Raw genomic sequence first — 25480 nt, 5'->3', positions numbered from 1 at the left:
TGGTATATGTGTGTGTGTGTGCACAGATTTATACTACATGAGTCTCTTGAAATTTTAAGAGATTAATATTTTAATAATTGCTTTCTGAAAATTTCATAATTTCATTCATCAACCCCAATTACCACATGAGGATGGTATATATGTTTTTGGTTCAATGGCAGGTGCAATGAACTTCCATGATAATGAATTAAATCATAAACTTTTAGAAAATTTCAAACACATTTTAATGATAAACTGCATATAACTACAGAAGAACATGACAGAAAAATCAAATAATAACAATATTTTATATCTATTTTTGATGAAAGAACTTGCATTAAATATCGCTATCTGGTCCAGTAGACATATCTGGTAGATGGAAGATTAAAAACAACACAGAGATACTTCTTCGCTGTAGCAGTGACAAGAACTGAAACATGAAAATGCAAATCACATGTTGTAATTGCTGATGATTTATTTTCTGAAAACAAGAATAATTTTAAAAAATTAAAAGCACATTTTATAGATAAAATTAATTAAAAGCAATTTTATTTGAGAGATTAATTTTAGAGAAAATAACAAATATTTTTAATTATCAGTAACTATACTACATATAATTCCAACTACAAGCAATTATGCTACCGCTAAGTACACAAGCTAAAAAATATGCTAACTTGCTACAAAATGAACTACAAAGAAATGACCATATATTTAAAAAACCAATTTTAAGGAAGTATTAATTTAAAAAAAATTTAAACATTTATTTCATGGGAAAATAAAATCATATATTTGGTAATAGCTATTTTGAAAAGTATACAGTACTTAGGTCATGCAGTGAATATCAGTATCAAAGTGAAAATTTTTCTTTACTGTGTTTCTAGTATAATGAATCAGTTGAAAAAAAAAAAAAATAAAAACATGGAAACCTGCTCTAGCTAGCAACTACAGGAGATACCTAGACACTTCACTTGTTAGCAAAAATGTAATGTTAAGTTGCAAAGAGAAATGGAGGTATTACAGTGATAACAGAGACAAACATTTGAAAGTATGTCATGAGCCTCAGCACTTAATATATTATTTCCATTAAGCTATTAAAATTCTTAGAAATGTATCATGTAATTATATGAGCATTAAAGCAAACATCTTGAAATCACTGACTTAAGCCATATTTTACGATTTTTTGATGTAAATACAATTTTGAAAGCATAAAGAAATGGAATTAAAAACAGAACTTAACATTTTCAGGGACACTGATATATACATTTAGTTTTTTAAATTAAAATTATTCCAAGTGAAAAAATATATTGGAGAACTAGTTTCTTTATATAAAATATCCCAACAATTAAAAAATAAATAAAAAACACAAATGTCAGCATTGATAATATTTTATTTTACTTATATTGTTGCTGAATGCATTGTGAACACAGCATCATTCCTAAAATTAGACTAGACTTGTACGTTACTACCCTAAAAAATAAAACTTAAAAATCTTCCAGGATGTCATGAGAAAAACTGTGCAAGATGAAATCACTACATTTGCAAAAACTATAAAGAACTACTATGCCCAGCATGCATGAAAGAATACTTTTATTCATTGTTTGCCATTAATGTTCAACAGCAGCATGTAAACAAATCATAATTTTGCGTGTGTGTGTGTGTATTTATTCTTTGGGCTCAATGACTTGTTGCCAATATAAATCCTAATCAAACAAATAAATTAAAACCTTTTTGGCACTTAAAAAAATAAAAACATGGAAAAAATACACTATACCTGAAACTATACCTGAAAAAGTTAAGCCAAATGATGTATTTAAATGAATGCAAGTTCGTGGATAAAGATGGCCATTTGGATTAAATCTAAATATAGTGGCAAAAGTGTTAGAGATGACTTTCACTTATATTCATGTTAAAAAAAAGTTAGCAAAAATCTCAAAGTGAACACACTAAAACTAATAATTTTTATTGGCAACAAAAAAGACTATAAATAAACCATAATTTGATTTTATAAGAACTTGAAGTATGAAACTAAATTTGCTTATCATGTTTTACTTATTAAGAAACACCCTTTGAATCAACTGTTTATGCATTAAAATATAATTTAAGCATTATTAGTTTCAAACAATCATGTGACACACTAAATAGCTGACCTACCTACATACATCAAAAGCAATAAGTAATCACTTCGAATTAAATTAGGTCTGAAATAAGAGCCCTGATGAAAACCAAGAGTTCATATTCTCTGATCAAGCCATTACAAATACTGCAGTATAGTCAAAATAATTCTTAACATGCTGCACTGATTAATGTGAAAGTATGCTGCTTTATGATAATAAACCGATGTAATTGTTAAAAAAACAAAACTGAGCACAACTTAAAGAGTGAAAACTTTTCAGTAATGCAATAAGCTCTGAGTGGCTCTTTAAAAAATGATTAGAATTTGGAGTAATACATAAGTTAAACAGCAGCACACTGTAAAAGAATATACTGAAAACAGGCATACTTTAAACCAGTATGTTTGACAAATACCACATAAAAATAGAAATTCATTAACTTGAAGATGGATAAAAATAACAATGAAATTAAAAACAAAGTCAGAAAATTTAATTTGAAATTACAAGAAATTATCCCATTTATTTACACATTTTAAGCAATGTTCTGTAGTCAAAAAGAGGTACTTTCAAGTAATTTAGTAACAAGAGTTTCAAACTTTTCACCAAGTTTCGTTGTTTATAAAACTGACTGTCATTTTTCATGTTATGAAATGTTTTGATTGATTCCTTTAGTTTCAGCATAAAATTTAAACAGGAATAACAGACATGATATATTATTTATTGATTTTCATTAACATAAAAAACCACAAATTTCATGTGCCAGATCAAAGAAACTAAATAATGCTGGATATATACTAGTGAAATTTAGACCCAGGCAGTTTGCATTTTGTAGCACAAGGAAGAAACCTCATAGAAGATACACGTGCGAAACATGCAATGTAGGTCTATGCATGCACCAAGCACCAAAAAGACAAAACATGCTTTGAACAGCATCACAAAAAAATTTGTTCTTTGAAATTGAAAAAGGAAAAAAAAAAGTCTTTTTCTTATCCTTATTTTACTGAGTTTTCTTATCTATTTAGCCAAATGTCCTTATTATGTAGGTACTTATATTTTCACTGCTATAGAAAAATTACATAAATGTTTATTTTTTATTTTTCTGACGATTAACTTTGTAAAATAATGTAAAAAAATATATGTATAATGCAATTTGTACATAAATTTTTTTTTAAATTCATAAATTTTGCCATTTATTGGAATCGCGCACGGAGAAAAGTAAGTTTTTCCCCCCTACTACCTCAGTAAGTTTCAAAGTCCTAGATGCGCTGTGGTTTCACTGTGCGACCACCATCCACAGAACAATGGGCAAGAGTAGATTTTTTTAAAAATTCATATATTATTTGTCTCTAGGATCATAATATTCAATTTCTAGAGTTTTTAGTTAAAAAAATTCTAAAAATAATATCGCATGCATCAAAGGGTTAACATGTCTCACGTATTTTAACAATTACCAATTCCAGGTGAGACTTCTTCCACTGGTAAAAAATTTGAGGTGTCAATGAACAAAATTTGAATTAATATGATTACAGAAGCTTATGTAAGTATTATACAGTCAAACGTCGTTAATTCGGGCACCCATAATCCGGACCTCACAGCTAAAAACTTTCTGCGCATGCGCGTAAGACCTTTACGACTGCACATATGCGTGTGCGCAAGTGCAGAATACGTATCGCGTGCGCGTTTAATGTATAACGGACGGTATAAGCTAAAATTATCTATTTCAGTTAATGTTGATGATTGCGTTGTTCCTTAATCTTCGAATTGGATGTGGCTTATTATTTTTTGCAGACTGTAAGAGCAATTTTATAAAAGTAAACTTGAACTTTCGATTATGTCAAATAGAATTTCCGATGCTGAAGCTCCCAAAGGATCTACAAAATGAAAGTATGTTTCGATGTCTATCAAACAAAAAGTGGAATTGCTGCAAAATTGGATAAAAACATGAAGAAAGTGAGAGAGAGGTTAGTGAAAACGAAAAAATTTCGATTCACGAGTTAATCGGTATTCTCGGCACAGCAATTACGGGACTTCAACAGTGGAACTTTGTAACTGAACAAGAAAGTATGTCTGTTTATAGAATTAAAGAGAAAGTATTATCACATAAAACGAAGCAACTTAAACAACTTACATTGAAAGAAATGCTTGATAAAGTAAACAAATAAATATTAAGCTTTTTTTTTTTTTGTAAATTTTGATATCCTTAGATCATAATTGTTCTTTATTTCATAAATTACGGTTTCATATTTTTAATTTTAGAATTTCTGCATGCCATCTTACGAGATTTAAACTGATGATCTATAATCCGGAAAAATCGATAATCCGGAATCGCCGAAGTCCCGACGAGTCCGGATTAACAACTTTTGACTGTATTTCATTTTGTAAAAAGATTATTATTACAAAAACTGATAGTGCTTGAAATTAGTTAACAGTTAAAAAAATAATAAAATAAAATACACTTCTATGCAAAATTAAGAGAAATTGTAAATTATGTCTACTTTTACGAACCGTATTAAACCAAAGGTACTAATTATGTTGTTGAATAATTCTCCAAATATTCAGACTTAAATGCATAAGCATACATGTGCATGTCTGTGAATCTGTGATTGTAAACGGGATTATAAGCGCACAAGAGGTTTTCTGCGATTTGTGTGCTTGTACACTTTCACGACATTTGTGTTTCTTACAAAAGTTGCCTCAATTTTATCAGTTAAAATAACTAGCCACAAACATATGGATCACATAAACAGCTAGAGAATTGTTGGCAGATTACAGGCAGGGCAACTACAAGCTCAGGTGGCTACAGGGTTCAATATAATGCCCAGTGTTGCCTGTAATTTGTGAAAACAGTTTCGGAAGACTGGATCCACATCAAGAAGGCCTGAACAAGGTTGACCAAGATCCACAATGATGATTGAGGATCATTATTTAGCACTTTCAGCATAGGGACACAGGACTGTTACAGCTTCACAACTCTCAGTTCAGCCATATGCTGCCACTGGAACCAGAGTTTCACGGTCTACAGTTGCTCGAAGGCTTCTTCAGATACGGCTGTATGCCAGAAAAACCACTGTTTGCATTCGCCACTGCAGCACAAAGAACACATGTTTAATATGGTAAAGGCAACATGTCCCTTGGACCAAACTTCAGTGGAGCACTGTGCTTTTTACAGATGAGCTGAAAGGCTAGACACCTATTTTCGACATACCTGTACCTAAAAAAAGCCTGGAACAGCCTACCATTCCTCCCTCATAAAGGAAAAGTATCATTACAGTGGTGGAGGTGTAATGGTTTGCATAGGCAATCATTATGGACAGCTGTACACCCCTGCATATGTTTTACAAAGGCTTCCCGACTACAACATATGTTTGATATTTCAGGGGTGCAACTTACCCTGGGTTCCTGGTAATGGACAATAATTCTTGTCCACATAGAGTTCAGCTGGTTGACAATCACATGGAAAGTGAGCACATTTGCCACATGTATTGGTCAGATATATCTGAAGGCCTTCTGTATAGTACATCTGGGTTGCTCTTGGGTGGATAATTTCATCTCACCATCCTAGAGAATAAAATTGCCTTCGTGTAAGAGTGGGATTGACTGCCACAGGGACTCCTCAACTGTCTCCTGTCCAGTATGCCATCACACTGTGTGACCTGTCTGGCTATGAGAGGGGACTATACTCCACATTAGACTCATTTTCTGTTCAGTATCACAATGTGGGTTTTAGAATCCCTGCACTACAAGCTCTACTGATAATCATCAGTAAATAAAATGACTTTAAAATGATACATCTCTTTCTCTGCTATAAATGTACATTGATACCAAATTTCCCTCTCTAAGAACAATCCCGGAGTTTAAAACTCTATTGCTGTAGGTATAGGATCAACTGCCTCCTGTCCAGTACGCTGTGCAACCTGTCTGGCTCTGCCAGGGGACCATAGCCCATATTAAATTCATTTTCATTTTTCAAAATTATTTTGTTTTCAAATTTAATATTCCATTTCTTGCCAAATACATTTGATAGGTTTAAACATATAAATTAGAAAGGTATTATGAATATGAATGTAATTCAATGTCAGCAAGAGTTGCTCATTTATAGCAGGATACTTATGAACACAGTCATAGATGAATTTAGAATTATTGAGTTTATGATTTCAAATTTTACTTTTAAATAATCACTATGTATGCAGTGATCCTCACGGTAATAAAATTAAGATTATAATTTTGAAAAGTGCCATAACCTCAGTATTAAAACTGCTCATGTTCTGTTGATGCATTTAAGTGCTACTTTTGAAATTATTATTAAATTTCTTGACAGTAAAAACTGGCTAAGCAGCCAAAAATGTTAAATTAGCTTCTGTCAACAAAACTTGTATAAAGTAGTAACAGAATTCTTCTTTCTCATACAATATGTCAAAGATAGTTAATGTTTTTAGGTATTTCCCCAATGTAGCATTCATTCTTAGCAATCTGTCCTCACATTTGAAAAATGGATTACTATTTTATAACAGTATTTTTTTGCCAGATACTTTAATAAAAAAAACTTGTCCAGCAACTACTACTGGATAAAGAATATGTATTGTTATTTTGAGCCAAAAAAAGTATGAAAATCAAAGTTTAAATTATCGTGAAAAGTCAAAGAATGTTTCTTCTTAACACATTTCCTCGCACAGGGGAAAATTCTCACCACCAGATTCCTTTGCCAAATCCCTTGGCAAATTTGTTCCTCTGCTTTCAAACGGCATAATAACAAACTGGTTTACATTGTCTATAGAACCTTTCCTTTTTTACATAGACGTTCTTTGTACTAGAGCACCCAATCTTCAATTATTTTAATACTTTTCACTACACTGTGATATACACTGCAGCAAGGATGGTTAAAATAGTCACTTAAGTTTCCTTCCATTTTAAGTTCTGTCATGATCTAAATACTATTTTATCACCCCCAAAAATTAATGCTTTAAAATTATTTTGGGAACTTTTCTCATTCCTTAGTTTCAGATTTATATTGAATTATTTCATGCATTTTAATTTCGCATGTTTTCTTGATGAAGCACAGTGAAACAATGATATAAATCTTAAGATTTTTCAGTTAGTTTCCTGCTTTGATATAATATATGTTCAATCTCAATAATGTTTAAATACTTCTGATGTGATTTTCTCTGCTCTAAAAAGAAAGTAAAATCTTAACTCATTTTCTTTTCTGGCAAAAATATTTGACTTTAAAAGGTTTATATACACACATTCTTAGAACAATGTTTTATTATTCTGTTTTATGCACTTGAAATTTTTGCATTTTTTCCCTCTATTGTGACAGTATTCACTCCTTTTTAATTTTTCTCTTATAAGCTTGTTATGTTTGCTTTCCACATTTCAGTTATTTAAGCCTAGTAGCAAATATAGCATTTCAAATAGTAATGTTATACCATCACATAAAGAAAATTCAGTAAAACTAGCAGAGATTTTCTTGCCAAAATTCAATGGAAACTACCAAGAATGGTTTCTTTTTAAAGCTCATTTTTTTAAGTCAATAATAATGAGTACTGAACTGACTAAAATTAATGGAATTAGAACCTAACCAGTTAAATGAAATAATTTTAATCGATTTAATGGCAGAAAATTTCGATAAAGAGTCAAGATGCAAATTTGAAATGCCTTCAACATCCCATACATCTGCCTGACAGACCTTTCATAAATTATTTAACTAATGTAAGAACCTCGAAAATATACAAGGAAGACAGTTACTTGCTAACAGAAATGAAGTTATTCCAAACCACATTAAGAATCAGAATTTTGTTGTGGAACCAAATTCATCTAAGTGTGTATACTTTGTATAAATGTTCATCCATTGTATAAATGCCCACTGTTTTTAGAAATGAAAGCTATAAAAAGATTTGATGATGTAGAAAAACTATAAACTGTGCTCAAACTGTTTTAGATATGTCACACAAGTTGAGTTCTTGGACTTCAAAACATGCATGCAGTTTTCGTAGAAGCAAACTTAATTCACTTTTGCTTTGTAATCAGAACAACTATTACACCAATGAACATCATTCTCAAGTTTCAGAATGTTCACCTACTAATCAATATCAAAAGCCAGCAGTACTTCCAATGAGAGAAATTTCCCCACAGATTTAAAGAAAGTTACTACAAAAACTACAGAATTTTTCAACTTGAAATGAGAACAAAAATAAAACCTTCTTTTGACAACTGCCAGTTTTTGTATGGAACCCCCAAAATGCATGCTATACTAAAGGATATTGTTTGTTAGACTTATGCAGTCAAGAAAACTTTATAACTTCTAATTTTGCCAATAATTTGCAGTTGAGAAGAGAACCAATAAAGTTGCCTGTTTGTGGTTTGGGTGGAAATGTGATAAATGTTAAATTTAAAACTATGGCACTTACTGCTGATGGAAATTCCTTTTCAGCATAACAGATTTCCTTATTAAAGTTTATAAGAATCTAATTTGGCACTTTTCATTTGGGTACTACTTCCAACTTTTAAGTCTTGCCTGTTCATATGCAAACACAAGGAATTTATTTTTTACAGAACATAATTTAATGTGATCAGACTGTTAAAAATGAATTATTTTCAACCCAAATACTATTGCAAAAGTATAAAGGCATTAGCAGCTTCCAACAAACTTATTTTCTAGACAGACAACACACAAAGAACATTATCATCAGTTAGCTCCTCATGTCAGTAACGAATGTGCTCTAATCTCCCTCTAATGTTTTCTACTCTCATTTATTTTCTGTTCCTTTTCAATGTTTTGTACTAAGGCATGCATATCTCATGAGATTGATACAGCAGAATTATGTGTTGAGTCATAACTCAAATTTTCTCAAAATAAAAATGAATGCTAAATGTTTAAGTCTTTTCTTAAGCAACAGTTTCCAAATCTTAGACTTTGATGTGAGTTAATGATATCCTTCTGATTATGCCCATATAATACCTAAATTGTAGATATAAACTACAATTTAAATTAGCAATAGCCCCTTAATGCTTAATTTTAATTTGGTATTTCCCTCATTATTCTAAAAACAGTAATAGCTTTTTTTTGCACTGACATGTCATATAGTATCTTACTCAATGCTGGTAATGGATTCTTTTGCATGACTTTGGTCATAATCCTATAATTAGCATTATTAGCAATAATGTGAACAATTATTACTTACATAATTTTTGCATCTGAAAAACTTCTGAATTACTTGTATGAAAGTGCTTTTGTCATATCAAACTTAACAAAAGTGCTTTTTGTAAAATATGTAACAAAATTATGAACTGAAGAATACTGAACTCTAGCAAATTGCAAAGTAAAAAGACTAAATGACATTAAATGAGGGGAAAATCAATCTTGACTTATCCTAATTTAATTTTCAACTAACCCCTCAAGGGAAGTAAGTAACAGAGATTTCCTTTTGGCACTGAAAAATCTTGCAAAAAAATCATGAACTCTGAAATTAAACATCTTGGTTGGCTTTTGTCATACAGATATCAAACTTTATTACCCTTTTTACAAAACTTATATTTTAAATGTAATTTAAAGGTAATTGTAACTAGTATTTGCATCATTTATAACCTAGAAGTACAAGACAGTGACCAACACAGGCTGTGTAATACCTATTACTGACACGTAATATATTAATAAGTTGCATAACTTTGGCTTATACAGCACTGCACTTGTAATCAGAAGTTTCAGCCAAGGAGAAATAATTTACTGATATTCAATAAATTAGAAGTTCCATACCATACACTGCGCAATTTTACGCAATATTGGTTTTGCAGAACAAAAATACTGTTAACATTGTTATAAGCACAACCAAAGTATTTCCATGCATATTTTTGTCACATATTTTTGCAAAAAGCATATGAGCATTTTTAACAAAAAATGCAAAACTAGATGCATAAAACTAAAGACATCAATATGCAGATATGCATAAAGGACAGACTGGTATTGGACAGACTTCTGATTCATAGATTAACATGAATCAAACTTCATGTTAATAACAGTTTCACCATGGAATTCAAATGTATGCTATGTGGATAGCTTGAAGTAACCATAATTTGATGTATAATATAATATACTATAAAAGGCAAGGATACTGTTGCAAGCCATGGAATTGCTTATATTTCTTTAAATGATAAGTCCAGACAAGCAAGAAATGAAATTTATTAGGAAAATAGGCACAATAATTAGCATATAATGCATAATAGCTGAAATACCTCAAGGACAGTGCAGGTGTTTAACAATTTTTCCTTAGCACATGAAATACATTGTAAAGTTCCTCAAATCACTCTCACAGTAAACCCTAACTCGTAATTCAGCTAACTACTAAATCTCACTGTTGGTTTACAACATAGGGTTAATTGTAATGTCTGTAAGTGTTTAAATCATGCTGATTGTAAATCTATTCAACATGGTTTAGATGCTAGAAACTAATTTTCATATCTTTTCTGTGATCTGTCCGATTTGTGAGCATTGAGTTTTGTGTCTTATTATTACTCCATTTTAAGTTTCTGTTACATTATTATAATAACAAACTGATTACATTAACAGGCAAATCTATCCAACTTCTCAACGACAATTGTCATAAAACTTTCTGGGGTTCTCAAACAAATAAAGAATCCAAGAGGTACACAGTATGGTATTTCAGTCATTCACAACCCCACAAAATAGACTGTATAAAATGGCACATGTCCTTGCTACACTTGGAGCCAGACTGGCAAACAATATATCTTTGAATCAGAAGGATGTTGCACACCACTGCTTTAATTTACCTTATAGGGAAAAAATAATTAAGATAGGCTGCAGTACAAAACAACATAAATAATACTACATAAAACTCATTTGGGTAATTTCTGATTATCCAAATTCCCACAAAAAGTTACCAACTTGAAAATTGCAAAAAAAGCATCTGGTTGGTTATTTTTATGGCTTATAGGCACTATTTGGTTTATAAATAATAAAACAGCTTTTCTATCAAAGCAGAATGTTTTGTCAAAAAAAGAAACTTACATGTCATATTTACATTTTTTACAACTGGTAGATACTGTTCAGCAAAATGCAGCATGTAAATCAGTATGTACTCAAACATGTGGTATGTGCTCACACTGGCTATGTGTTGTCACATCCTAAAAAATAAGCAAAAAACATGAATATTCCACCAAATGTTGAAACTGGAAGTAGTATTATCAGAAAGTACTATTCACTGTAATTTTTTTTTAGTAAATTTACAATATATAACAACATAGCTGGCAGAAAAATGTCCCTAATTATAGGTTCTTTTAAAGAAATTTTCTCAAGTAAATTTTAATTCCAACCAGACATTTTAATCTGAAATTATAAACATACGACGATGTTTATGGCACCACCAATATCTAGCATTAATTACATAATCTGTTATGAAAATATTATTCCTGACCCGAGGGGGAAAAAGCAGGAACTGGATTCTGTGACTTTTGCTACAGAATAAAACCACGTTCAACATTAGGACTTAGATCCTAAAATTAGAAGTGCTGGAGCACCATGAAAAGCTATTAGGAAAGATGAATAAAGAAAATAATTTATAAATTATTAATAACTAAAATAGAGTACTTGAAATTAAAATTTGATGAATTGCAAGGAAATACATAAAAATTTAATACAAGTTTTAAATTTATGATAAACAATTCAATAATATAATAAAATGCCAGACATTGTTTTGTTCATGACTCAAGAGTGCAATTACAATTTAATTCAAAAAGTAGGAAACAACAAAGCTGGGTTCAAGCTGAATTTAAACCCTGAATATATTGTACAGTACAAAGAGTGTAATCCGGACTCGTCGGGACTTCAGCAATTCCGGATTAGGGGTTTTTCCGGATCATAGATCATCAACTTAAATCTGGTAAAATGGCATGCAGAAATTATACAATTAAAAATATGAAACCATAATTTATGAAATAAAGAGCAATTATGATCTAAAGGGTATCAAAATTTACAAAAACAAAGCTTAATATATATTTGTTTACTTTATTAAACATTTCTTTCAATGTAAGTTGTTTTGTTTTTTGTTCTAATACTTTCTCTTTAATAAACAGACATAATTTCTTGTTCAGTTACAAAGTTCCACTGTTCAAATCCCTTAACTACTGTGTCAAGAATACCGACTAACTTGTCAATCGAAATTTTTTCGTTTTCAATAACCTCTCTATCACTTTCTTCACCATCGAAAGTGCACATGTGTAAACGCTTTACTGGTTTTACGCGTATTAAACATGCATGCGTAAGTTTGTGGCTTTGAGGTCCGGATTATAGATCATTCTGGATAATGGACGTCCGGATTACGGACTTTTTACTGTATAATGCACTATTTTAAGGAATGATTATAAAAAATCTATTTTTTTTTTGCCTAGCACACCATGAAAAAAGGTAGCACAGTTAAAGCATCAATAATGAACAATTAGAGAAAGCTAAAAACACTTCAAAATTACGGAAGGAAATTTGAATACAGTGGAGGTATATAAACAAAGAGATAAGAGTTGACACTTTTGAACCATGATCCACTACCAATATAATTCTAGCTGTCAACAGAATGTGACAGGAGGAAAAAATTTCCAACAAATCTAAGAACTGATATGACACTGAAAAAAAATAATGGGTTCCGTACAAGTGCCTATTTTCATCTTCCATATTTGATTATATGACTGAAAAATCTGTATGTGCTCTTTTCTGTGCAAAGACACTAGCAATGGATATCTGAGAGTGTTATAGAGAGTTTATATTGATATTTATTGCATTAAGGCCATCGTAACTTGGAGTGCATTTAAGAACATACACAAAGCTTTTCTTTCCTTAAAGTCTCAACTTACAGCCAAGGGCTTGTTTCCCAGAGAAGGACAGGTATGCATTAAGAAGTCAGAAACAATTTTTAAGACCTTCTTATTACCAGAATAAAATTTTAAGGGATCAAAAGAACTTTCTGCTGGAATTGAGGATTAGTTTCATAAAGAAGCACCTAAGCCAGTCTTATTCAGAGCTCCAGTGCAGTCTAAATAAAATTACTATTTATCTTCTTTTCAAAAAAAAAAGTACTGGAGCTGTCTCAGGTGTAATTTAAGCTCTTTTTAAAAAATTTTTCCATACTCACAGATTACAAACTCACACTTGCAAAGAGACCATCAATGCAATAGCTAAGTGAAAAGCCACTATGTGATGCATATTTGTGAACGATTACAATAGAAATGCCATTTCTCCTGTCCATAAGTATTGGCTGACATCCAGTTAGGATGCAAAAATTAAGACTGCTGCATTTAGCATTTACTATATTATGTTAATTTCCCTTACATGGATGAAGAGCCATTTGGCCAGCATAGCTGTAATTAAAAAATTTGCATACTAAAACTTCTTTAGTCACTCTTTTACTTTACACAATAATTTAAGAATCCCCTTCCCCAAAATTTTAATGAAACACTTCAAAATTATTTTGAATGAATTTAACAGCTATTATTTAAGAACATATAGCAAATGAGACCAATTTAAAAATTTTATACCATACAGCAGGAGGTAAGACACAATATACACTTCTGCACTCAATAAAATATATACAATGTTAACATAAATTTGGTAATAAACATGTAATAAAATAGACTTAAAAGATCATAACAGAATCAAAAGAACTAGTATTACAATCTTGAAGGAAGATTCATAATTTAAAGTTTAGTTTAATTACAGCAAAATACATCACAGCTATCTAAGGGGAGGGATGCCGCCAAGGAGAACTTTCTACGAAAAAACTGGCTCATAGCCACATTACACATAGAGAAAACATAAAAACACTCATGCAGTCAGCTCGTTTTTTTTTCCTGGAATAGAACCCTAGTCAAACTACCACTGACTTTACTGTTTGGACACTAATGTGCTACAAAACTCTGAAACAGTCTTTTTTTACACAACTTCACAATCTATGGTTTAATAAGGCAATTAAGGAATGGAAATCAAATATTTTATCCCACATTAATTTTTGTACTTAACGAGATTTACCACTTCTTCCTACTTTTTAACTCTTCCAAAACATTACTCTTAAGTTCTCATAAATAAAACTATCATAAAAATAAGACTAGCACACTATGTAATGTTGATGTTAAAAGATTATGAAAAGAACTCTTTTTTGTATTAACATTAGCAAACATTTTTCAAAATAATCACTATGCAATAACCACCAAAAGTTTCAAATAGGTGTGATATGTGTTTGAGTGAAACAACATACATTTATTCTATTTTTTTAACATAACTCTCACAATTTGAACTACTTAAAAAATGATGCACTCTTTTCTTTCATTTTCCATTAACAACAAAGAAAAATTAAAACTGGCAGAAATAAAAATGATAAATAATGATGCATAAATTAATTCACAATAGCTGTTGTAATTTTTTTAGGTGCAAATTTGAAAATGTTTTAAATAATACTTATTGAATGGAGGAGTATTTGGAAAATTGTACTTAATAAATTTGAAAATTGGCATACAAACAAATGCAAAAAATAGCTGGTATGAAAATTAGTTTAAATAATTTACTGATGAGATTTCTAAGAATGAACATTATCGATGCTCAGCGTTTTACATTTATATACCATAGATTTATATTTATTAAAACACACATGGAATTATATTCATTAATCATCAAATTTATGGAATTTCTTTTATAAAATTCATTTCTGTAAACAAGGCGATCTACCAGTAGCTGAGTGGTTAAGACCATTGAATACTGTTCATTTGAGCAGGTTTCAAAACCAGATGAATGCGCTGGCTGCATAATTAGTTTTTGTGGGTTTTTTCCTAATGCTGATGTGAATACAAGCCAGTTCCCATAGAAAGTCATCTACAAAAGCATCTCCCCTTAAGTAAACAGCTTTTGTGTAATTTGCTGTATTCAAATAACCTAACCTGAAAACACGCCATTCATTTGCATAAACTAATCAGACAGCAGTTACACTGTTGGAAATTGTTTATCAAGCTATTTTAAACAAAAGGTTTAAGAAATTCAATCTCAGTTTCTCAATATTTCCTCTCCTAGACACCTTAACTCATCATTTTGAACTATTTTAATTCACTTTTCAAGTTAAAAAATTTGTTTCCATTGTGCTGAATCAGATATGTTATTTCCCGCACTTTTAGATCTTCTCCATTCAGCCACTTAAAAATCTTCACAAAATGATTACCTACTGAAGTTGCACCTGGTTGTAAAATAATCAAAAATGTTTCGGAAATTTAATTGACCTACAAAACACTTACAACCAACTTACAAACACTAACTACCAACTGCACAACTGTTAAAAATCTGAATAAAATGGGAACACAAATAAATTACTCAAGTAAAATGTCCTGGATCATGAATGGTGACGAACATTCAAGTAAGCAGCAAGTGATTTTCAGAGGTCCTTTGCAGTAACCAGACACAGAATTCAGACCCATGAGACTTAAAAAATGTTATTATAATATTCTCAGTTGCTTAATTCTCATTAATAAAGCTTGGAAGTTAGTGATATACAAGATAACATCAAAACATTTTGCAGAATAGAAATCACAAAACTAAGATCATAAACATACTGTTGGTTACATTATTGGAATCTAAAAATTCACAATTTTAAACATATATATAAATAACATTAAATTTAGGATTCCATTTTAAATTTCTTGTCAAGGCATAAAACAAATTGTTAACATCCACAGCTTTGAATTTTTGTCATATGGAAGTCACACTTTTAATATTTTATTTTTTACTAGTAAGCCTCAACACTGAAACAAATTGTTATTAATGAATAATAAATAATTATTAATGAATTAATTTAATAATGGTAATTAATAAATACAGTACAAAGTCTGAAATGCAGAAATCCAATATCTGGAACGATCTAAAAATTGGACCTCCCAATCACTAGCATCCTTTCTTTTTTTCTAAATTTATATTAATTTTTTTTTGTTTCATATGCTTGTGCATTTGACATTTTTTCATTAATAAAACAGTGAAGAATCCCAATTCTTAATTTTACTTTGGCACTAAATAAAATACCTCCAAACTGAAGAAACAATCATTTATTAACATAGCTGTATGATCAACAATTTGGCTCTGTAGCCACTTTTCTAGTTGGCATACGTCTCAAACCAAAATATTCTACATTGGAACAACACTAATTTTATACCTACTGAATAATTTATATCTCTGATGGCAAGCTGGTAAATCAACGTTTTATTTTTTGTTTTGATCTACCATATGACTATAAACAAAATGCAGCCTGAGAAATGAATCATGCAGTGATGTTTAATTTTTTTTTTTTTTTTTTTTTTTTCAATATAATTAATATAAGAGCATGGTAACCTTTTATGCTGACTTTACATTTTTACAATGATTAAAAACTTCAGTTAACTTTGCTATAATTTTTGTTATTCAGATAAACCCAAAGCTGATGCCAAAGCTGGTGCAGCTGCAAAATGTTTAGAATTTACAGAAACACCAAAATCTTTAAATTTTAGTGAAGGCATTGGGACATAAAATTTGGTGGGGGTCAAAACTAAAATTTTGAAAGGCACTTGGGAGCAGAATTTCGGAACTGCAGAGACCGCAAACTTTAAGTACATGTGGGAACTTAGTTATTTGAGACTCAGATAAGCCTTAAGCAGGTGCAGGAAATAGGCAAAAGTGTGATAAAAAATAAATAATATCCAGGCTTACCTTCAACAGCATGTGATAGAAATAAATGAAGATGATGTAACAGAAGATTTTCATTGTAATGACAATGTTCTAATTACCAATCGACAAACGGATGGCAAATTCTTTAGTTTGGTTCTAAATCCAGAAAATATCACTACAGATGGTAATGAAAATGATAGGGATGTTATCGAGAATGAAAAAATTTCAATTGATAATTTAGTGGAACTTCTTGACGTGGCAGTTACAGAAACTGAGCAAGGAACTTAGTAACTGTCTATAGAATCAAAAAGAAATTATGTCTGTCTATGGAATCAAAGAGAAAGTACGAGGGCTATCCAGAAAGTAAATTACGTTTTGGAATAAAAAAATAAACAAAGTATAGGAAACAAATTTTATTATATACAGATGAAAGCCACACTCAAATACTACTTTTCTACATAGTCACCATACAAATTAAGGCATTTATCGTAGCGATGTACGAGCTTGGAAATTCATTCGTCGAAAAATTCGGCCGCCTGCGCCTTCAACCACTTCGTTACCTCTTCTTGCCTTCCATCTTGCACAAAACTTGTGGTAACCAAGCTTTTCGCTGATGATTTCGTGCAACAAACTTCGCGAAATTTGTGGAAAACTCAAAGAAAGTTCCGTTATTGTGAAATTTCGATTTTCACGGACTTTAGCATCGACTTTTTCGAGAAGTTCGGCGGTCACTATGCTGGGTCTCCCACTTCGATCTTCGTCGTGAACATTGGTTCGGCCATTTTGAAATCTTATGACCCACTGACGCACTCCACCTTCAGTGATAATGTTGTCCCCATACACTTCACGAAGCTGCCGATAGATTTCTATCGGTTTACAGTTTTTTGCAGTCAGAAACCTTATTACTGAGCGCACCTCGCAGCTCGCGGGATTTTCAATTAACGCAGACATTTCAAACCGTCACAGTATCTGAACGGAGCACAGCACGAACCTCTCACTAGCACGGCTAGATGCAGACTGAGCTGCGCAACGCTCTGACCCCAAGATGGCCGCGCTAGCCCCGCCCCTAGCGGACACAGACGGAAACGTAATCTACTTCCTGGATGGACCTCGTATTAGCAAAAAACAAGAGAAAATTAAACAACTAACATTGAAAGAAATGTTTAAAGCAAACAAATAAATACTGAGCATTTTTTTTTTATTTCGATTCATTCAAATTTATCGTCATATAAATGTTCTTCACTGGCAACAAAATACTCCAGCTCTATCATTTTCTTTTGGATTACCAACAGATTAGCAGCTAATTCTACACGATGCATTTCTAAATGAGTAGCTTCATCTATATATACATACATACATATATTTAAGAAAAAAATTAAGGGTTCTAGGTTGGAAGTAATTTATAGATGAATTAAGTTATATTACCTGTAAATTACTCAAGGTCCATTCACATTTGATTCCCAACTCCAGTGAAGCTAACTAAATATGGAATTGAGATCTAACTCCGCTGAAGTCATGACAAATCAACTCCTGATAGTCAATACATGAGATGTATATCGAGTGCTCTTTCTTTACATTTCACATCCGATAGTTTTTGACCATGAATTCTGAGCTGCACATTCTCCTACATTACATAATATTTAATTATTATACAACAAAATTGTAAAGCTTTAAAACATAATCATTAAGAAATATAAGCTTGTTTGATTATCAGCATTTATAGTCTTTAAAATGAATTTATAATCTGCTTTTTATAAAATTTCATATGCCTAATTTTATTATTTAGGAAAATTGACATTAAATTCATTGCTGAAAAATTAAGGGAAAGGGTTATAGTAATTCAATTTTGGTACTTCTTTGTTAAGCAGTCCCCAGAGAGTGAATCACGGGCTTACAAAAATTTGGCTGAGTGTTCTTATCCCTTGCCAGGTGATCATATATTAGCACCAGCTGCATATCCTTATACCTAGCCACGTAATCATATATTAGACCCGTGTTGAAATTTTGCTTTCACCGCATGTTCTTTTATTTTTCACTTTTTATGATGTTTTTGATTGTTCATTAAAAAATACATTCACTGCTTTTTTGTGAATATCACAGTAAATATATTTAATTTAGGACATAATGAGGTAGATGTCATATCATTTTTTTAACAAAGAGGATTTTTACCTGACAAATGAGAATGTGAAAATGGCCACAACATGAAACTTTATGTTAACAAAGAAATTTTCAATGCAAAATGCTAAAATGAAATTAATAGCCCTTCTGGGCTAACGCCCTTTTGGCTAAAAATAAAATAAAAAATTATTAACATAGAAACTAAGTTCTAAAGCACTCGTAATACTTTTTATGGTTAGAGTAGATTTAAGGGTGCCCCTTGTATTATCGCGAAGTTGTTTCATTAATGGTAACCTAAGTAGTTGAATGTTTTGGAAACTCTATTATGACATAATTGGTTGTATGATTGCAGTGAATTTGAATGATGGGAAAAGATTTGTAAGGGATTGTGGTGTGTGCTGGTTAGGGTACATTGCTGTTTTGTGGTTTAGACGGTAAAATGGCTGAATGTGGTAAGATTAATTTGAAGTTTTCGTACGATATGGAACAAAAAGGGGGAAGCATTAATTGACTGGTGTGTAAATGAAGGTTTACTTATTAGCCATTATAAGTTCCCTGTTTGTTGGAAGTAAATGCGTATACTCGAACGTGACAGGATATTTTTTACTCTTTATTGTGAATTTATATGGCAACTCCAGTATACAGATTCTAGTTCAGATCATTTTAGGAAGTTTTTTAATACTGTTAAGGAATTTTGTTTGACTGAAGATGGGGAAATTTCTAAATAACGTAAGTGGATATTTCCTCTGTGTAGTGCCAAGATGAATTTCTTTTTTTTTATGTTGTTTGATTTAAATGTAGTTTATTGAGATTGTACGTAGGTAAGTTGAAAAATAAGTTTCCCCTCTCGACTGTGGTCAGAATTGTGTATGAAAGTTAAAAAATAGAATGATACATTAAAGATATGACATACCTTGATTTTATTATTCTTGTACGAGTACGTTGAGACATTTATCATATCGCTTGATAAGCTTCAAAAAGTCCTACACGAAAAATTCACGCTTTGCATATGGAAGAAGCGTTGAACGGCTATGGCGAAAGGCGACACAGCAGGAAAACGTGCAAGTCACCGATACACCATTGGGTAGAGGTCGCTGCAAATCAAGCAGATGGCGCTGTTGCAGTGCCTGCGCAAAACGGAGACCAGCCTCTCATATGAGCACCGGTAGGTATGGAGAGAAGGTGCGTTTTGAATTCGTGGTCAAAGGAGGAAGTGAGAGCGGTTATCCGCTATGAATGGGCACGTGGAGTATCAGGAATAGAAATTCATAACCGCCTCGTGGAAGTCTATGGGCCAGGTGTGATGTCGAAGCAAATGGTGCGGAGATGGTGTCGCACATTCAGTGATGGACGTCAGCAAGTGGAGGACATACCGAGAGCTGGACGGATGCGCACGGCCACTACAGATGCAAATGTCAGGAAGGTGGATGACATGATTAGAGCGAACCGGCGTATCACCATCGATGAAGTAGCGGAAGAACTTGGAATCTCACATGAGTGAGCTCAAAACATCATCCACGACATTCTTCGATACAGAAAAGTGTCAGCACGATGGGTGCCCCGACAATTGACCTCGACACACAAGGAACAACGCATGGGGGTCAGCCTGGAACATCTCGTGCGTTACCATGAAGATGGCAATGACTTTCTGTTTCAGATTGTGACGGGGGATGAAACGTGGATCCACCATTTGACGCCAGAATCGAAGGCTGCATCTATGGAGTGGAAACATCCGTCATCACCTGTCCAAAAGAAGTTCAAGACAACTCCCTCTGCAGGTAAAGTGCTCCTCACAGTTTTCTGGGACGCCCAAGGAGTTTTGTTGCTGGACTTTTTGGAGGTTGGAACCATCAATGCTACGCGCTACTGTGAAACCCTGTCGAAATTGAAAGAGGCGATTCGGAAAAAGCGGCCTGGCCTTCTCACATCTGGCGTTCTGCTGTTGGATGACAATGCCAGACCACATTCGGCATATTGCAACTCTTGGTTGGGAGCGCCTACACCATCCGCCATACAGTCCCGATCTCGCACCAAGCGACTTCCATCTGTTTCCAGCTTCGAAGAAAAATCTCGGGGAAAGGCGCTTTGGAAGCAATACTGAAGTGAAACAAGCCGTTCAACGCTTCTTCCATATGCAAAGCCCTGATTTTTTCCTGGAGGGCTTTTTGAAGCTTATCAAGCGATATGACAAATGTCTCAATGTACTTGGTACCTATGTTGAAAAATAAAGGTATGTCATATCTTTAATGTCTCATTCTATTTTTTGACTTTCATACACAACTCTGACCACAGTCGACAGGGGAAACTTATTTTTCAACTTACCGTCATATATTTTTGGTTGGCTGATACTTTGACAATTTTTAAGTGAATGTAGATCGATGTGCATATGGACAAAGTCAAGGGAGTGTGCAATGCCAAGTTTGTGCAATTTTCTGATTTTTTTTTTTTTTAGTGAAAATAGGTTGATGTGTACATGGATACCGAGGTAGTGAAATTCTTTGACTTGTTATTTTGCCTCTGTGTAGCGGCGACACAAAGCCAAAATAACAAGTCAAAGAATTGCACAAACTCGGTATTCATATATCGCCCAAAATTGGCAATTTACCTGGGGCATGTGTAAATATATTTTTATCCTTTTTATTAACATAGAAGCTAAGTTATAAAGCACTGATAATACTCAGTACTAACTAACAGTATGTTTGCATACAGATTACTGGTAGTTCGATCCTGCCTCAAATGCAAGCAGATGGGTTTTATGAATACTTTGTCATTTTTATCTCATTTACAATGTGAATACAACTGATTTACCCATAGAAAGTCCTCCACGAAGGCTTTCATCTAATTTGTCTTAACCCTCTGAGCATTATGACCGGCTTTATCCGGTCATCAGAAGTTTTGCAAATTGGCATATATTAGCTTATATTTTAAGATATTTTGCTTTCTTACCTTCTTTAATAATTTAAATATCATCTTAATGAATGTAAGTTTATGAAAATACAGACTAAAATAAGTAATTATGCAAATTCAATTAATACCTGCTGTTTAAAAACCGGTCTTCCCCACGAATCTAAAATACTGTGCTGCTCAGAGGGTTAATAAATTCACCAAATCAAATCAAAAACTTGAACTGAAATTTAATTATTAAATATTTGGTAAAAGTTTACAATTGGGTGCCCCTTGTTTTTTGGCAATTCTTTTTTGACGCCAAGATCGACGTCAAGAAGACACAATTTCAAGATGGCCGCTACACAAAACCAAAATAAAAAGTCAAAGAATTGCATAAACTCTGTGTCCATGTACACATCGATCTGTTTTCACTTAAAAAAAAATCCTAGAATTGCACAAACTAGGCATTGCGCACTGCTTAAATTTGTCCATGTACACATCAATCTATTTTTATTTTAAAAAAGTCAGAAGGATAAAGCAAAGTTACACTATCATGATAACCAGAAATAAGATTTCATCACCAAAATTTTACAAAAAATTGTCGCTAATCGAAGGGGCACCCAATTCTACACTAGAGCTAAATATTTAAATTCTACACTAGAGCTAAATATTTAAGTTATTTAATATTTAAGCGAGGAAAATCAGTATAGTATTCTATATAATTTTCAGTAAAGCAATTTATACCATTTTATATAATTATAGTAACACACCAAATAAGGCATGGAACAATATATTATTATAATGGGCTCGAAAACGTCTTGAAGCAAGTCAAAAAATGTTATGAATCTCTTTTGCATTAAATTTAATATTCCAAGAAACAGAACAGATAAATAAAACCTTGCAATCAGGAATTGTAATTATATATAAAAGCTACACACTTAATTCAGTGGTTAATCTGCATTCAAATCCTGATGAAGCATGAGCGGATGCCTGGTTTTTCACAAGTGATGGTTTTTGTAGTATTTGGAAGAAAACCCTGATGATTTTGCTTTGTTAAAGGCACGAAAAATCCTTAAATAAATTAAGAGTGACACATTCATGCCAGTTACATTACTATTTGTGTTACTTTAGTGTTTTTTGCTACTTATCAAAAAGATATTTTTTATTTAAAAACTGAAAAATCATTGCATCACTTTCTCCCTGTATAAAGCTATAATTAAAAATATTATTATAATAATTAGAACTAGGATTAAGAATTAGGATTTAAAATAGTTACCTTTGATGTCTATAAAAGTATACAGGTGTAGTTAATACAGCTCTAGGCAGGGCAGCAAATTTACCTCTTTGAGTTAAATGAAAAATTATCTTGTCATAATTCACACAACAGCATCCTTGAAGCCAAACAATCTTCAGTTATATATTAAAACTGGAATGAAACATTAACATCAATGAACTGTTCCATTAATAGTTCTTATATTACACAAAAGTTATTCACTTGGAAGGTGGATAAGCTTATATATTTATACATTTAAGTTACATGTTTATCATAATTAAGATAACAAATTTAAATGGTTTCTCGGAAAACAAAATTAGTATTTTCATATATTGATTGCTACTAGAGGCAGGTATGCATAATTATACAACAGAACCTCAAATATGTGTGGTAATTGGAACCATAACTACCTCTGACAATCGAAAAACCCGGTTAAATTTTAGCGAAAGTTGCGAACTCTACATTAATATATCAAGAACTCAGAACTAGATATCCACAAGATATCATTCACAATGATGGACCTCCATAAATTTTTGCTTAATCAGAATTTATTTATTTATAACCTTCCGTAACGCACTTTGTAAACATTTTAGGGTTAACCATAAAAAATAATCCTAACCACCAACAAACATTTAATGAGAATGACACAAAATTAATCCCTAATTTATGCATACTTACAATAATTTAAATAGGAAATAAATGCCAACAGTTGTAAAACTCTCAATATCAGTCAACATTTTACTCTAAACTTTTCAAAAATCACAACAACAAATATAACGCTTTCAAAAGCTTGAGCTACATGTTTGTTTGACGCCAAGGTTTTAATTTGGCGAAAAATAAAGTTTCATTTCGCGGCCAAAGGTTGAAGAAGTCGGAGAGTGAACAAACAATCTAAGTCCGCCAGACTGCCCCGAGAAAATCGGACGGGAGAAGTTCCAAGTTCTTAGTTGATGAAACTAGGTAAACGCATATATAGAAGCAACACAGAAGGAATTGCTCGTGAAATTAACTCATCCGTAGAAGTTATTTCAAGAAGGGAAAACAAATAGTTTGCCCAAATTTTAATGGAAATATTTAACAGCCCCAAAATTAAAATTATTCCTCATTCATTTTCTTCTAAAACGTTTGAAAAAAGTGTTTATTTATCAGCTTTAATACTAGAATTTTTTTTTTATCACAGTGTAAATATTACTTACGAACTTACTACTAACAGAAGCATAAATAAAATATTGAACATCATGACGTGCACCATTTAAGTTGTATATCTGGGAGCATTTAAGTTGCTATATCTGGGGAGAAAGATGCATTTTTTTTCATTAGAGTAATGTCACTAGATTTAGTATTGCCAATAATCTGTGAATATTCTAATTACAGCTGCTTTTATGATTTAACTTATTTTGATCTCTTCGTTAACAGAATCTGTTACTACATCGGCGATTTTCAGCCGCAAATTGAAGCCTTCTCTTCTAATTACTCAGTAATTTATCTTTCTATGTTATTTTTCATAGAGTTTAAGGATTTGTTCTGGGTTTGGCAATAAATATGGCACGAAATTTTAAATATTTTCTAATCATAGTTTCAATTTTTTTTTTTTTTTTTTTTTTTTTTTTTTATGAATAGATAGGTTTATATTTTAGTGCTGTAGTAGTATTTGAAGACATTTAGGAATGCTTTTCATGTTCATAAATGTCCTTAAGCGGCCTTTGTTTTCGCGACAGCTGAAATTTTATTTATTTATTTATTTTATTTGTTACTTATTTTCAGAAATAGCTTGAACAATATACAGAAAAATAAAACATAAAAGAAAGAAATACTGGAGCTCAGCTGAGCAAGAGTTTCAAAACACCCTAATCTTTCTGTCTGAGACTTCCTTGCACTGAGGCTAAAATTAAGTTCTAGCAACGTAGGAACACAGAAGTAGTTTCGTATTCGAATAATATGATTTCTACAAAAGAGAAACGGGTAGTGATTTCAGTCAATAATTTAAAACAGTTTAATTACAAATACGTGCTATTCTATATCTATTTCACTTACAGAACTAATAACGGTTAACATTTGATTTCACTGCTTTCCACACATAATTTCTATTGACATACACTGGTTATCATTAATTAAGGAAAATCACAAAAATGACGATTACTCAAAAAGTTTCATGTAAAATTTAATGAAATGACCCGCAGTATACAACACTTAGCAAGGTATAAATTAACATGAAAAGAAATTACGAGACAATTATGGTGTTACAGAAATTAGCATTTGTATAAAATGAAAAGAAAAAAAAATCGGATGTGTCAGTTTGGTATAGGAAAATTACCTTCAGTGTGGAGTATGATCTTCCCTAGAAGCAATACAACACATTCAGCGATGTACGATGCTGTCAATTATGCAATCTGTTTCGTAGGAAATGAGAGCCATTGCTATTACAAAGCAGTTGTAAAG

At 31.9% G+C, this 25480-nt stretch overlaps 1 long non-coding RNA gene across 2 annotated transcripts; it reads right to left on the bottom strand.

Moving 5' to 3' along the window:
- Window positions 1-200: 200 nt before the first annotated feature.
- Window positions 201-23873, bottom strand: LOC118181181 (uncharacterized). Of its 2 annotated transcripts, none has more exons than XR_004756833.2 (5): window positions 23720-23873; window positions 23045-23194; window positions 18190-18388; window positions 11113-11228; window positions 201-460 (listed from the first exon to the last, which is right to left on the bottom strand). It is a non-coding gene; the product is annotated as an uncharacterized LOC118181181 (long non-coding RNA). The 2 variants fall into 2 exon arrangements; XR_004756834.2 differs by having other exon boundaries at window positions 201-409.
- Window positions 23874-25480: the final 1607 nt, after the last annotated feature.

This window comes from Stegodyphus dumicola, chromosome X2 (genome assembly GCF_044657685.1).
Source record: "Stegodyphus dumicola isolate Sdum_Otavi_A_Nest chromosome X2, ASM4465768v1".
Taxonomy (NCBI): domain Eukaryota; kingdom Metazoa; phylum Arthropoda; class Arachnida; order Araneae; family Eresidae; genus Stegodyphus; species Stegodyphus dumicola.
Note: the sequence above shows the minus strand (reverse complement) of the source record. Positions and strands in the feature narration are given on the sequence as shown.